At 43.3% G+C, this 13,350-nt stretch overlaps 1 protein-coding gene across 50 annotated transcripts in view; it reads left to right on the top strand.

Moving 5' to 3' along the window:
* Nucleotides 1–13,350, top strand: part of HMBOX1 (homeobox containing 1) — a 101,381-nt gene that overhangs the window by 1,179 nt on the left and 86,852 nt on the right. For 2 of the 50 annotated variants that reach the window (XM_032443451.2, XM_085544222.1), the window contains exon 1: nt 1,260–1,419. The exons of the other annotated variants lie outside the window; for them this stretch is intronic. The gene's annotated coding sequence lies outside the window, so the exon portion shown is untranslated. Of the gene's footprint in view, nt 1–1,259; nt 1,420–13,350 lie in introns of those variants that run through there. 50 annotated transcript variants of the gene reach the window in all.

Genomic DNA, 13,350 nt, shown 5'->3' on the forward strand with positions numbered 1-13,350 from the left:
GCTCCTGGGCTGACCCTACCCGAGTTCGGTGCTGTTTATCAGCTCAGATCGCACATATGAAGCAGGTTGGGCTGAGTTCTTCCACCTCTGGTGGGTTTTTCAGTTGTTTTGCGAAGTACTTCTTTGGAATGTCGTGTTTTTTGTTGTGGTTTTTATTTTACCCTTTTCGGTGGGTCTGAAAAAAGCTGTGGGTGTTCGGTGATGTGCGGGGGTCAAAATGCTTCTTTGGGGGGGGTGGGGAGGGAAGAAGGAAGAGGAAAATCAAGGCTGTAAGCAGACAGCGGAGTGGGGTGTAGCTTAATTTGTTCTCATTGGGACTGGAGATAAGTGGCTTTAAGTACAGAACAGCACGTGAGCTGGAGCTGGGAAGGTTGAAACTTTGTAGGGAGGAAAGTGTTAACGTGACAGCCAGGGCTTGGCGGTGTGGGAGCGGATCTGCTGGATGCCGTGTGCCCCTGATCCAACTATATAGGGATGGAGGGGAAGGAAACTGGGGGGAAAGCTACAATTTGCCTGTAAGACAGCACGTAAATACAGGGAAGGGGAAACTGGTGGGGAAAGGCTTGGTGCTGTAGTGCCTGCTTGCATCCCAGCTCATTGCTGCAGGGTTCATCAGGTACATTGCTTTCTTCCTGGGATGGTGTGGCTGCTATTTGATTTCTTCCCTGGATGGGAGAGGAGGAGTCCTGTGCAGTTCTTCTCCCCGAGCTGATTGCATTTGCTTTGGCCTTGCTGTACCCTACCTCATTAGTAGGAACTGCATCTATATTTATTTACCATTACATCGGGTCCCTCGGGATGCTGGGTGTAGTTTGGAGTAGGTATATATGGATTTATCGCTCTCAATATGTTTTTTTCCTCTTGTCATGCTACGGCCAAATCGTTCGAGAACAGGGAACGAACTTCATTTCTTTCTGTGTTTAGCATCAACCTTTTTGCCATTTCTCTTCCGAATCGTTAAGAAAACATTTCTGAGGCACAGGTGGGGGAGGAGAGATGGGAGATAGCAGTGCAGGGATGTGTTTGTTAGCTGCCTATTCTGAGACCTCTGAGTGGTGCTTGATGCTATATCAGCTAACGGGGGTTTGGGATTGTTTTTTCCCCCCTATGTGAAGATTATTCCTTAGCCCCATGACCGCCACAACTTTTCTGTATGGTTGATGGGATTGTCTGACGAGCCTGGGCGTGAGATGTGGAACGGAGGAGGAACAAGGAACTTGTGTCTCGTTCAGCTCTGCCTCGTTCTTCCTCCTATCGTTCCTTCAGCACAGCGCAGGCACCCGAACAGCCATCAGCATTTTTACTCCTGTGTCATCCAACTCTGTTCAGAGCAGGTCTAGACGACATTGTGCTATGCAGACTGCCAGCTGTGTTACAGGAATGCTACCAGAGGTGAAACGGCAGGTTATTTAAAGAATGGTAAGGAAGCCTTCAAGGAAATACTGCGTGGATGAGGCCTGCTTATCTCTAGAACTACTTTATTAAGCGGTCTTGAGCAATTCTTTTCTATTTTATTGACCTTTCTAGAAAACACACATCCCTCCAGTGCTGTGATACGGTGATTCAACAGAACTAGGAGCAGTGTCTGCTGCACAAAGCTCACTGCTACTTCTGAGGCTGTTTCTATGCTGGTCTTATGGGTCCCTTTTAAAGTGAAATTAGAAGTTCACGGCAGCCCAGTGTTTGGAAATTGAATGTATAATGAAGCGTTTACTTTATAGTGATGATCCGCGGTTCGTGGAAGTGTTTGATGTGTGTTTTCCTTGGTCTGTGGAGTTGGGAGAATGGGGGCTGCTGACATTGGCTTTTAAAACGGCTTTTATTTTTAATAAAATTAATTTCCATTAAGCGTCAATTTCCAGGTGTTTCCTGTCATGTTGCAGAGGTGGAATTTGGGCTTTTAGGATACGGGGTTTGGGAGAGGAGTTGGAAAATGAATGAAACCAAAGCATGAGCAATAAAAAACCCGGCACTGTCCGCTTCCTTAAGGCATCTCTGAAGGTGTTTGGTTGTGTGCAGTAGGAAATGAACGGATTTGTATCAGACAAACAGCACATTTGAATCTGAAAAAAGCAACTTGTGTTTTACTGTGATGTCTGTGCGGAGCCTTTAAGGGCACTACAGAAACACATGTAGCAGCACTGGAGTCTGTGGCCAGTATTTCTTATCTCATATGAAGTTTAGGATTTCAGTGGAGCTCTTGGAGGGGTGCTGAGGAGCCTGTCTTCCCTTCTCCCCTTCCTTTGTGCAGCTTTGATGCTTCTGAAGTCGATTTCACTTGATGCTGATTTTAATGGAGCAGGAGTTGGATCTGCATGTGAGCCCTCGTGGGATTGCCCCTTTAATTATACCTATGCTGATAATATTATCTTGCGTATGATCAACGGAGTGAGACCAATGGCACGATTATAGTGGGATTTTTAGGAGGTAATGAGGAGAAATGGAATTTTTTTTGGTCAGCTCCCATCCTGAGAGCTGTTTTTATATATGATATTATTAATAAGCTGTATTTTAGCATTCTAGTGTTCCTCTATCAACTAAAACTCCTTTCTGATGTGTACAGAGATTAGAGCAGCTGGGCAGCCAAGTATACTAAGAGTTCACATTTAAGCACTCAGTCATGCAGACTGATTGTGTGTTAGCCATGAATGCTGTTTGTGTTCATGCTAAAGATGAGTGTTGGGACAAGTGCTTATAAATTGGGGGAAACAAAACAAGCAGGAATAACAAGGTATGAAAAGAAAGCGTTAGTTTGGGTTTCACAGGTGACAAACCAGGGCGTAGAGGGATTGAGATGTTCAGGTTCCTGCATGGAGCCTGTGGCTGTGATCAGTCCTCGATCTCCAGAGTTTGTCAGGGTTTTACTTGCAGTGTTTCCTCCTCCCCTGGTTAACTGGCTGACTTCCACCTTTTAAAAATAACGTCTAGAGATTCTTTTCCTTTCTTCCAGTTTCAAACCGTATCGCCTGAAGTTTTGTTCTTTTTCAGCTGAGCCTTGCAAAGAAAGGGTTGGAAAGCTTCGTCTAAAACAGCACCTCCCTGACATCTGATACTATCTCGGAGCAGCCTCTGACAAGTGAACCCTCTCATTGAAATCATGTGAGGAATTTTGTTACTCAACACTGAAGATCTTCTGGGGGAAAGGAGGTTGCAAACTATTAACTATGTGGTCTTCTTTGCAAGCTGGCACAAAAAACGTTCTTATGCATTGAGGCGGTCATGTGGCCCGCAGAGAGGAGCAGAGAATGGGCTCTGTAGTTGCCGGCCAAGTGAAAATTTCATCTTGCCGCTGTGAGAAATGCATTTCTTTCTGTGCTGTGCCTGCTGCAAAGAGATAGAAATGCTTCAATTCTGGTCTTTCTTAAAAAGTGCATTGTTTGATTTCCTTCCCCTCTCCTCCCACTCGGCTAGGTTAGCCTGCGGCCGTGAAAGCAAACGGAGAAGCTTTTATGGCTGAGAACCTTAAGAATCATATATTGTGTTTGGGATGCTTCTGCTCTGCGCTGGTTCAGTCAGGTTGGCCAAAAAGGTCGTCGTTCAGGAGGGCTTCCTGCATAATGTGCTGCTGAGCAAAGTGCTCGTTTCACAGTTATGAAATTGCTGCCATCATAATTACTGCATCGTAAAGCCTAACCTAATCAGAAGGGATCGATTTATGGCCACAACTTGTGCGGTGCACTGCTGGAGGAGGACTCTGATGGCTCAGGTTGGATTCATTGTGGCCGAGCCGCTGTCCTCCTTTACTGCTCCCTGATAAAGTAATACTTTGTACCTTTGTCTGTGAATCGTTACGTACTTTACGAAGGTGCCAGTATTTCAAAAGTAGAGAAACTGAGGCATGAAAGCCAAGTGAGTCACTCAGAGCCACACATTGAGTCCATGACAGCTGTGCACAGCTGCCTCAGCTCCCCAGCTGCTGCACATTGACACCTGTGATACCCTGATATGCTATCAATACATGGAATTCCATGGCCAGTCTTGTAATGCACTCAGTACAAATGCCTGAGCCAGCGAGGTTTATTTATCTATTTTACAGCCACAGGAAAATTTCTCATCTTTTATTGACTTCTGTGGTCTGACACTCGTCATCCTCATTTATCCTCTTAATTTTATTGCTTTTAAAGGTGTTAGGTATTTTTTTTTTCCCTTTCCATCAGAGCAAAAGAACCATTGGGATAAGTTTTCTTATAAGTCTATAAGGGACGTTTGGATGTTGTGTTGATGAATATGATTTAGCTGGGAAGTATTGGTAATGGTTGGACTAGATGATCTTCTAGGTCTTTTCCACCCTTAATAATTCTGTGATTCTGTGATGCACCTTTTTCTTGCGTGGATTTTCTTTTCCTACTTTGTTTAATAGAAATTTTTCAGCATTGGACTTCAGATCTGTTTTAAGAATGCACACGTGTGATTGTTCCAGTTTTGATTCAGCGCCATGTTCACCTGGACACCAAAATATTGCACGGGGTCTGGTTTGATGTGCTTCTAAATGCATTGAATAATGTAGGGCTGGTTATTCTACTTGTCTGTGTGCAGATTTCCCTTTCCCAGTTCTTAACCAAAGCTGCATTTTAAAGTTAAAGACTGCTCTTAAAACTGGGATCTGCTATAGGGGAGTGCTTCTGACAAGGTTAATTCTGCTCCATCTTTCCATACAGCCCCAGAGCGTGTGGAAGGTCGGTTAACTCTTCCTCCTGCAGAATTTCCATAGGTACGTTTACTTCATTTCATGGTGGTTTTAAGTGCAGTTACTGTCCTGAAACATATCAGCAGGTGTAGCTAATCAGGTTTTATATACAGGTATGTACCAAAGGGATTCTGTGGTCAGGCTGGACAGGGACCTAGCTTTGCTTGTGTGTCTGCAGCATGTCAGCACTGCTTTCTTCCAGTGACTATTTGCCTTGTGAGTTGGGCCTTGCTTTCAGATCTATGGAAGAAGTTTTTGCAGCCGGGGGAAAACAGATTTTATTATGTGCTTCATAGATGGAAGGGCTTTCTTTTGTTCTCCATATGTATAAGGAATCTATGGAGGTTAGATTAAATTTATACAAATCCCATTCACTGCTGTGGTCGTAGATGAGGTATTAATATTGGACTAAGGAAGTAATTTGCGAGCCAGGCATGCAAAATATATTAATTATGTTTGGTTCTGAATACTTCCATCTCAGTCTCTCTTGCCTTGAATTCCTGCCTTTGGTTTCCTCTCCACTTTTGAACTTAGTAGTTCAGAAACCTTTTTTTCTTTTCACTTTCTGAAGTTCGTCAATAAAACAACTCCCAGTGAAACAATACTGTGGGCTGTTCTTGCAGTGAGCGTTGTGAGCAGCTGGTTTTATTCTTCTGATAAGCTATGTCCTATCAATTAGGAAGTGTAGCATATAGTCATTTCCTGCATTTGGAACTGCCCGTTTCTTATGCTCTCTGAAGCGAGCTCTGAATCTGCTTTTTGTTCTTCCAGCGGTACTGCAGTACTAATGGAAGCAGAAAGCATTTAGTTAGTTCATAAAACACAAGCGCCGTTTCTACTTGGGTATTTATTCTGACCTTTATTTTGGACACTTTCTCTGCCATGATCAGATTCTCTGGTTACAATGTCAGCGTTCACTAGAGAAGTCTCTTTGTGATTTCGCTGGCGGGGCTTTGGAGTTGGGGCTGCTGGGTGTGCAGCGGCTCTGACATGTAAGTAGTGCTCAAAGGTTGAAAGGGAAAGTTCTTCTGGCAGTGGGATGTCAGCGGGCTCTCTCGTTTCTAGGCTCTGCTGTAATGACGCGGGGTAAACTTCTTGACTCGCCTGTGTACCGCCGTGTAGTATGAATACAATCCTTTCAGGGCTGTTGAGATGTTTGCATGTTCCTAAAGTATTTGAGGATTCTTGGCTGGGTGGTGGTGCGTGCTGCTCTTGGTAATATAAACATGAATGACATAAGTGTATTTACACAGAATAAGAAGTAGTTATTTAAGCTAATACTGATTTTTTTCATGCCACAGATGGGAGAGGTAAGCAGTTGATCACTGGTTTTCTTGGCCCAGTTGTTTTACGTATTGTTTCCAGACCTCACGCTTGTTTTTGCTCTGACTGTTTGCGTTTCGCAGGGGCTCCATCTGCTTGATGGAGCAGTGCTGTGTAGCGATAAGGACAGCGATCTGAAAAAGGAGGAACTTACTGAACTTGAAACTTATCCCTCCCTCTTTCATTTCCTTACCCTTAGAAGTAGAATGATGTTAACATATTGGAGATTCATAAAATTTAAGGTGAGAACAGACAATTAAATCACCTCGATTGATATATTTTATATGCTTTTATGTCACAAGTCTTTAAATTTTAATCACTGACTCTGAAGCTGAGACCAGTAACTGATGTTTGGCAAATAACACACACTTGGACAGCTTTCCAGCCTGGAGTGTCCACCTCCAGTAATTTCAGACTCCTCACTTCTCCTGGTAGCGTGTGCCATCTCACTGCTACAAGTAAGTGGCTGATTCCTAATTTGAATTTGTCTAACTTCTGCTGCTGGTCCTTGTTACTGACTTTCCTGACAAGATTAGAGCCCTTTAGTACCCAGTGCTTTCTTGCCATGGAGGTACTTACACTCTGTAATCACGTTAGTCAATTGATAAGGAAACAGAGTTGAGCTTTTAAGTCTCACTCTGAGGCATTTTCTCCAGCACTCAGATCATCCGGTGATTCTTCATGGTCTCCATTTATTTTTAACATAGTGGAAACGAAACATGGTAAATGTTCCAGTCTGCCTCTTATCCACGCATACTATCAAGGTGCAGTGACCCTTTATACTGTGCAGCTGTTTAAATGGTTTGTAGGACCCCTTTGGCATAGGGAAATCCTGTTCTGACCCTGAGGTTCTTCTTAGCAAGGTCTGCCACTTAGCAGCTATGGTTTGCATTTCTTAGTTTACAGATTTCCCTTTGTTTTCAGATACATTTTGCTTTTCTGGGCACGGTTAAAGCAGATATTCAGATCTCTTTCTTTTGCTGCCCTTTCCTCATAGTGATGCACTGTTCCCATAGGCATGGTTATGGACACAGATCTGCAGTGAAAAATGTTGAACGGCATCAGCCTTTAAATTTAGTGACAAAAAGAACCGATGTGGTGCAGTAGCAGGGAGTACACGAAGAACACTACCAGGCAGCTCTCAGAAAGCACCAGTCAATATGGAGCAGCTGACGTGGTTCTCCACTAGAACCAAAGTACGCTCTGTGCACATAATTCATTCTGTTTGACTACGTTTGTAATCTCGAGGAATGAAGTTAGCCTTTTATCAAGGCATTTTTTCCACTAGTACATGCTGACTGGCATTACTGCTGTCCCTGTTCTCTCATTCTTTAGCAGGATAATCTTTTTTGCTGTTGACTTGCCTGGGCTGGCACACCGCTGGCCACTGCACAGCACTCTGGGTTTGCTCCATCCCCTTTTTGAACATTAGTATAACATGAGCATCCATCCTGAATGCTGGGTTCCAGGGAATCCCTCAGTTAAGAAAACTGGGTTGGTAAGAGGAACATCCTATCATGTTTTATTGCTGGATGTCCACAAGTACAGAGGTGGAGTGCTTTTGGGGAGGCCACGGTGCATCTCTGACAGATTGCACTGCTGGGTGGAAGCTCAGAACTTCCTAACCCTTACAGGTGCCTACACTGGGAGACACTTTTAAATAGCCCTCAGTTCATTCCATGGGCAGAATTCTGTTCAATATTGATGTCACTTTGTCACACTCAATTCTGTTTTCTTCGTAGCTTTGTGCCTTGTTACTTTTTGTTAACAACGCAGCTGCCTTCACTTGGCCGTTCCTTTATATTCCTTCTTCCTATGCCAAACTGATTTAGCCTTTACTCCCTCCATGTTGCAGCTGTAATCAGCCCTGTGCATGAACGTCTCTTTCTGGCAGTATTTATGTTGTTGCTTTTTAGGACAGTGGATCATAAGGGCATCCTGAAACCAAACCTGATTTAAATACCATTGTCAGTAACAAGTGATGTAGGCAGCTTTGTTGTTGTTGGCTTTACTTTTTCTTTTTTCTTTAGAGGTATGTGAAAGGACTTGCTCCATTGAAAAGCAGCTGTTTGGAAACCTGCAGTCCAGTCAGCTAAAACACAGTGAGGTCAGGCACATATATCTGAAGTTTGGGATGGCTGCTTCCTCTCTGGTGATGGGTGGGAAACCTTCCAGAGAGAGAGGATTTGCAAAAAGGTTTGGAAGGGGCACGAGAGAGAGGAGAACTGAGGCACAGCGTTTTGGAGGCTGGAAAAGGTACTTTAAAAGTGCTGTTCTATTGCTTGAAATCTGAGGTGTGGCCCAGTGGAGGTTTAAGACAAGTAACAGAGACTCAAAAATGTGTGCTGTATTGTGGGACATAAATATTTCTTACAGCGCGAGCCACTGAGCTCAGCCAGCGGCTTTCCTGCCTCCTCACTAACTCGCTATCTGATTTTTCTGTTCCTCTGCTGTCTTCTTGCAGGAATTGTTTATTGACTGAAATTGTTTCCATATGGCTGCAATGTAGAGCTTGATTACATTAAACGTGGCGCTTTCCTGTGGCATTGCAGTGCTATGAGAAGCTCATCCCTCTTTTTTTCTCCTTCCAATCTCTCCTCCTTCCATAGAATTTAGTTTCAGGAATGTGGAACTCGCTAGGTGTTATCTCTTCCCTGCTCTGAGGCTTGTATAACTGGAAAGCTGGGATCCAGTTCTTTTTTCGGTCTTCATACTTGATTGCTTAGGTGGGTTAAGCTTGCTCATAAATTGCTGATAAAATACTTAAGTTGAAGATTACAGTGACGTGATTGTGGTTTGAGAGCATTACTGGAGCTGGGCCCTGAGGTGCTAAGCACTGTACAAGTATGCAGACAGGAGATAGCTCTGGAGGTAAAGACTTAGTGCCCATCAAGGCTCTCCATTTAGGTTGTGTTTGCTTACTCTGATGATCGGTTTAAATACTGCTCCAAGAAGGTGTTAAAATTCCAGTGCTCAGACACTTCATGGCCCTGAAGGGCCAAATTCACCACTTATCAGGAGTCTGGAAACTCTGTCTAGTTGGCAGACAGCAGATCCATTTAATAGCAGATGGATGCAGGTATCTTTGATAAGAACGAAAGCAGGTTGTTGGGTAAGTTAGCTAATAGAACTGCAGTTAGCTGAAAAAAAACAGCATCTCCACTCTCTGTAATGTTATTTGCTTTCTTTCAGACTTGTGGTTATAACCTGGATTCAAAATCGTCTTTTTAATTAAAATAATGAAGTATATATATATAAATATATATATATATATATATATTTAAGTACCTTTTCTTAACCACATATATTACTGACATCTAACGTAATGCCTATGTTTCTTGCAGTGGATTTGAACAGCATCTAGGCAGTGTAGTTTTACTTTGGGTATCAGATAAAGTGAAGGCAGTGGCGTGATGGGAGTCACTGTTGGCTGAGCACGTGGAACCAGAATGTGATGAAGCAGTAAGCCACATTTTCACACTAGTATCTTCTCTCGCATGTGCATTGAGAATATTTTCTTCATTTCGGTGTATTCAGATAGTTGAGATCACAGGCTATTTAATTCCATACTGAGAAACCATTTGGGAGCTATAAATGCAAAAATGCTTTTTTCCCTCTCTTAACATAAGGTGGAAAAAGAATTCAGAGTGAGGTTGACTAATACAAAACTCTTTCAGTAGAGGACACAACAAGGTTCAGTTCATTTAATAAAGATAATTCTTGTGTTTTCACTAAAGCATTTTAAAATGCAAACCGTGTTTCTTTAACCTTTTGATGCATCTATTACACGGGGTATCATTCCAAATTATTAAAACTCTTAATACACAAAGGTGACATTTTAAAATTGTTCTGTAAACAAGGTGGCTGATGGCTGAGGGTGCCAGCTGCAGTGCTGCTCCTGCTCCATTTTCAGGTGCTGCAGTGGGAAGTTCTCTCCAACCTTTTCAATTCAATGTAAAATGTGAGTTTCAGGAGGAGAAGCTTTGCTACAAATGGTATCTCAGGTGGGATAGGAGCTTTGAGTGTCTTTGAGACTGGTTCAGGCTTCAGATGATTTAGATATGCCTCGTAAATATGCCTTGCCATTTAGTTTAGTAGCAGGTATAAGAAGGGCAGTGGCCATGAAGCACTCGTGGCTGCCTTCTCTGCTTCTCCTGTTCCTAAAGGACCTGCTGCTTGCAACCTCACTCCAGCAACGGTGTTATAAGCCTTAATACGATGGAGCTGCCTACTTTCAGCCCCACAGAAAGGTGCTTCCATGGAAAGGTGGGTTTAAAGCCTTTAATTCCCCTTTATCTTTCATTTATTCTACTTCAGATGGCTCCCTGTCCAAGATGCTGTTTATGTGGATCCCTTTATCAATGGCTTGTACACACTGTGAGGGAAAGACATTTTCTGAAAGGCCATGGATCTTCCAGCCATTACAGGGTGCCTACAAATCCAGATTTTACTTAAAGGTTTTGCTACCCCTGTGTTTCAGAACAGTGTGGGAAAGGTAGGCAGGACGAAATGTACTAGGAGGTGGGAGCAGGAATGGAGTTTAAGGTGTGTTTAGTTTCCATTGTTGACATTTGCATGGAAAAGGAGACGCAAGAGCTGAAGGGGGGACTGCCACCACCCTCGCCTCTTGTACCTCTTGCACATCAGAACTGTGTCCTGCCTCTTTCCCAATGGATAACAAAATAAAACTTTCCCCTTTAAGGCCCTCCAGTGCCTCCTTCAAGGAGCTCCTTTGCACTAACAAAGGTTAGTAAGCAGTTTACTTTTCTGTGTTAAAACATGAGTTGATGAAGGCTCTCGTGTTTTATGTGAGTTCAGATATTTAAGTGTGAAATAAATAGTGCAGAATACCTTTAATTTCCATTAAGTTTCAGTGCTTTTTTGGTGCGTGAGTCTTTAGAACAAGATATAACACATGTTTAGAGGTAGTAGAAGTGCACTCTGGGTTTCACAATAACTAAACTGGAACTCTATTAAGGAAATTTCCTATTTTAATTAACAAGTGATCACAGAGCTCTAAGACCTTTCATACTTAGTCGTAATTAATTCTCTATTGTTTTTGCTTTTGACAGGCTTACTGTCCACTTTCCAAAGGAGACATTGGCCCTTCCTCCAATTATTTGTTGAAACAATTTACTTTTCAACCTTCCCCACCCCCTCCCTTCATAGTAGGGACTGTTTGGAAATCTGCTTCAGGTGCCCTTTTGGATGCTGCCTCCCAACTCTGCCATATAGTTGCTGTATCTTTGGTATAGAAGACTGCATAGTGCTGGATTGAAATGCTTTTTCTTTTCCTTGCCCTCTTCAGAAATTCAAGTCTGTAGCGTGGACCTTCTTATAAACAGTATGTGTTAAATGTCCTGCAGGCAGCTGTATGAGCAGAATGGTCCTTCGGTCTTCTGATAAGAAATACTTTGAAAAAAGAACACAGGCTCAGGGCCATGCTGTCTTTGCCGTGTTATCAGCACATCTCGCCTGCAAATGCTGTTTAGTTTTTAAATGTTAAAGAGTGGAGCTATGACTTCTGAGGTACGACTTTGTGGAGATGTGACTTGGACAGTCCTGAGCCCTCCTGCTTTGTTTTGGATGTGCTGGGGCTGAGCTCTGTGCATTCAGAGCATTAAGGAGAGTCTTGTCCGTGCCTGGTGTTCACAGAACCCAGTTAAGCTGCAATTAATATTTCTCCTGTTGTATCTTGATTCTTACATACCCCTTTTCCCATCTCCTAAGGACAGTCTTTTTCATACTTGTTCCAGTGCTTTTTGCAGTTACTTTCCAGTATACAAGCAAAGCTCAAAACCCATTTAACTCCTGCTTTCATCAGCCACAGAACAAAATTGATTTAGTGATGTTCTCAGGTTCCTGAAGCCACTAGACCAAAATGTGCATTTCTACCTCATAGTCCTTAGAGAGGTCGTTGTCATAGGGGAAGAAATGTCTTTGTAGTCCATGTGTTGCACCACTACCAACAGAATCCATGTGCATCATTGTGTGCATTCACATTGACTTCTTAGAGCAAGTTGCACTGGAAGATTGCATGGTCAGGGGATGAGGTGCAGTCCAACCTGAGCAGTTCAGTGCTGTGCTGGGGATCTCAGCAAAATGGAGAAATGACTATAATTGTTTTGTATAGATAAACCCTCTCATTTTTCATCCTGTCCCCTATTCTTTCCCTTTTCCTGTTTTGGGCCTTCTGAAATGTATTTGTCCTGCTGATTTAATGCCAGGCACAGGGGAATTAAAGGCAGTTGTTTAAATGGAGTTTTATGTGGCAGATTTCTGTGGATTGTGAGGTTCCTGCTTTGCTGCATTGGTGTGTGCACCTAAAAATAAGGGTATGTGTTGTATGTCTTGAAAATACAGCTTTAAGTTAGACCTTGATCTACAGTAAGGACAGCGCTGTGCTAACTTGAACCTCTGCATATAGGTGCATGAGCATCATAACATTTACTTCAGAGGTGCACGTGACAATGTGGAGTCTAAGCTGGGTTAAAATCAGGTTTAATAAATGGAAGGCAGTGCTGGTCAGGTCAGAAGTTTGCACAGTGCAGCTGTGGATGCTGAGGAAAGACTCTAAGGACAGGGTGAACACTGATACCAGTATATGCTTGAAGATATCCACACAGCCTGGTTCAGGCTTTCAGTATAGCTTTTGTATCCCATCTACTCCAGTCAAAGAAGGGTCTATGCAAGTTAAATCCTTAATAGAGCCTTTGTCTAGACAAGCTGCCATTCCCAGCTGTGACCATAGCAGCGTTCACCTATTCAGTGTTGCATACCTGGAGGCTGGCTACCTTTGTGGAGAGAGATTTTCATAGTTAGTTCTTGTGAGCAAATGCCTTTAAGTCACTTCTTTTTCTTTTCTCTCTGATCTCTCAATTCAGTCCTGTCTTATTCCACCACTTAAAGCATAAACAAATACTGTCTTTTAAGTCACCCCTGCTGGACTGTAAGCAATCTCTCCCCACTTCCCCCCCCTCCTGAAGTTGCCATTCTCACTGGTCTCCTTGTTCACACGAAGTTGGTTGGGATAATACAGACCTGAGCACAGCTTCACGTCTGCTCTGGCCCAGGCAGTTTCTGCCCACAGTGACATGGGCAGCACTCACACAAGCTGCTGCCAGGGCTGCAGGGCTCCTGAGGGGCTGTGGAGAGGTGTGCACAGCCCAGCTTGTCTTTGGCACGTGTGGGTCTAGGGGAGATGCATCTGTCTGTGTTCAAAGGAACAAGAGCGTTACAGAATGACAGCAGCAAGTCTCTGCGTTTTAGGTTATCTGCAAACATCTATAGGACTCTCAGTTACTGTTTAACTCCTGTTCTGTGTACTCTTTGTACGTAAG

The sequence above is a fragment of the Coturnix japonica genome, chromosome 3, assembly GCF_054131305.1.
Source record: "Coturnix japonica strain WE chromosome 3, WE-NBRP24, whole genome shotgun sequence".
Classification (NCBI taxonomy): domain Eukaryota; kingdom Metazoa; phylum Chordata; class Aves; order Galliformes; family Phasianidae; genus Coturnix; species Coturnix japonica.